At 57.8% G+C, this 2,500-nt stretch overlaps 1 protein-coding gene across 4 annotated transcripts in view; it reads right to left on the bottom strand.

Annotated features, from left to right (window-relative positions):
- Positions 1–2,500, bottom strand: part of chm (CHM Rab escort protein) — a 38,198-nt gene that overhangs the window by 28,034 nt on the left and 7,664 nt on the right. The gene's annotated exons all lie outside the window — the stretch shown is intronic.

Below are 2,500 nucleotides of genomic sequence, written 5' to 3'. Positions count from 1 at the left end.
CTGTAACTGCCCCCACCCTCACCGAGACCCTGCTGTAACTGCCCCCACCCTCACCGACACCCTGCTGTAACTGCCCCCACCCTCACGACACCCTGCTGTAACTGCCCCCACCCTCACCGACACCCTGCTGTAACTGCCCCCACCCTCACCGAGACCCGGCTGTAACTGCCCCCACCCTCAGAGACCACACCGCGGTAAACACGAGTGTTGCAGGTAAGCGGTGTGTGGATGTGACCTCACAGGTCCCACACCCCTGAGAGCGCGCTCGCTGTGACACACCTGCCCCCTGAGAGCGCGCTCGCTGTGACACACCTGCCCCCTGAGAGCGCGCTCGCTGTGACACACCTGCCCCCTGAGAGCGCGCTCGCTGTGACACACCTGCCCCCTGAGAGCGCGCTCGCTGTGACACACCTGCCCCCTGAGAGCGTGCTCGCTGTGACACACCTGCCCCCTGAGAGCGCGCTCGCTGTGACACACCTGCCCCCTGAGAGCGCGCTCGCTGTGACACACCTGCCCCCTGAGAGCGCGCTCGCTGTGACACACCTGCCCCCTGAGAGCGCGTTCGCTGCTCCAGGCTGAGGATGGACGGAGGGAATTCTCCTCTCACACAATCCTGCAGATGTTTTTAAAAGGTGTAAATAACCCCATTGCCATCTTTTAATGCCATTTATCCTATCTGCTATTGATTTTTCCACATCATGTTTGCTAAAGACAAACATTAGCCGCCATAAAGCACTCGGCCGCGCAGACACGCTCCGCCATAAATTATAGATTGGGCAGCAGGACTTTGATGAGCGAGCAGAGCCCGAAATGCTTTCAGCAGGAACTGTATGAAATCATAAATCACTCTTCATTTCAGAGAACATTCCAGAATGGATTCTATCTCTCTACCTTGAAAGTCATTTTGTGTGTTATTTATAGCGGAGCAGAGAGAGCTTGGACAGCATCAAAGGAGAAAGCGCAGGCCTTCAGCAGAGTGCATGCTGGGAAAGCACTCAGTCTCACTCCTGCACACACACTGCTGCCCCCTCCCACCTCACAGAGCGCGCTCAGCACAGACTCTCACAGAGCGCGCTCAGCACAGACTCTCACAGAGCGCGCTCAGCACAGACTCTCACAGAGCGCGCTCAGCACAGACTCTCACAGAGCGCGCTCAGCACAGACTCTCACAGAGCGCGCTCAGCACAGACCCTCACAGAGCGCGCTCAGCACAGACTCTCACAGAGCGCGCTCAGCACAGACTCTCACAGAGCGCGCTCAGCACAGACTCTCACAGAGCGCGCTCAGTACAGGCCCTCACAGAGCGCGCTCAGCACAGACTCTCACAGAGCGCGCTCAGTACAGGCCCTCACAGAGCGCGCTCAGCACAGACTCTCACAGAGTGTGCTCAGCACAGGCCCTCTAAACCGTGAGTGTGCCGTGCTCCTCTGTAACTGAGTGTGCCGTGCTCCTCTGTAACTGAGTGTGCCGTGCTCCTCTCTAACCGTGAGTGTGCCGTGCTCCTCTCTAACCGTGAGTGTGCCGTGCTCCTCTCTAACCGTGAGTGTGCCATGCTCCTCTCTAACCGTGAGTGTGCCGTGCTCCTCTCTAACCGTGAGTGTGCCGTGCTCCTCTGTAACTGTGAGTGTGCCGTGCTCCTCTCTAACCGTGAGTGTGCCGTGCTCCTCTCTAACCGTGAGTGTGCAGTGCTCCTCTGTAACCGTGAGTGTGCAGTGCTCCTCTGTAACCGTGAGTGTGCAGTGCTCCTCTGTAACCGTGAGTGTGCAGTGCTCCTCTGTAACCGTGAGTGTGCAGTGCTCCTCTGTAACTGTGAGTCTGCAGTGCTCCTCTGTAACTGTGAGTGTGCCGTGAGTGTGCCGTGCTCCTCTGTAACCGTGAGTGTGCCGTGCTCCTCTGTAACTGTGAGTGTGCCGTGAGTGTGCCGTGCTCCTCTGTAACCGTGAGTGTGCCGTGCTCCTCTGTAACTGTGAGTGTGCCGTGCTCCTCTGTAACTGTGAGTGTGCCGTGCTCCTCTGTAACTGTGAGTGTGCCGTGCTCCTCTGTAACCGTGAGTGTGCCGTGCTCCTCTCTAACTGTGAGTGTGCAGTGCTCCTCTGTAACTGTGAGTGTGCCGTGCTCCTCTGTAACCGTGAGTGTGCCGTGCTCCTCTGTAACTGTGAGTGTGCCGTGAGTGTGCCGTGCTCCTCTGTAACCGTGAGTGTGCAGTGCTCCTCTGTAACTGTGAGTGTGCCGTGAGTGTGCCGTGCTCCTCTGTAACTGTGAGTGTGCCGTGCTCCTCTGTAACTGTGAGTGTGCCGTGCTCCTCTGTAACCGTGAGTGTGCAGTGCTCCTCTGTAACTGTGAGTGTGCCGTGAGTGTACAGTGCTCCTCTGTAACCGTGAGTGTGCCGTGCTCCTCTGTAACCGTGAGTGTGCCGTGCTCCTCTGTAACTGTGAGTGTGCCGTGAGTGTGCCGTGCTCCTCTGTAACCGTGAGTGTGCCGTGCTCCTCTCTAACTGTGA

This window comes from Megalops cyprinoides, chromosome 3 (genome assembly GCF_013368585.1).
Source record: "Megalops cyprinoides isolate fMegCyp1 chromosome 3, fMegCyp1.pri, whole genome shotgun sequence".
Lineage (NCBI taxonomy): Eukaryota > Metazoa > Chordata > Actinopteri > Elopiformes > Megalopidae > Megalops > Megalops cyprinoides.
Note: the sequence above shows the minus strand (reverse complement) of the source record. Positions and strands in the feature narration are given on the sequence as shown.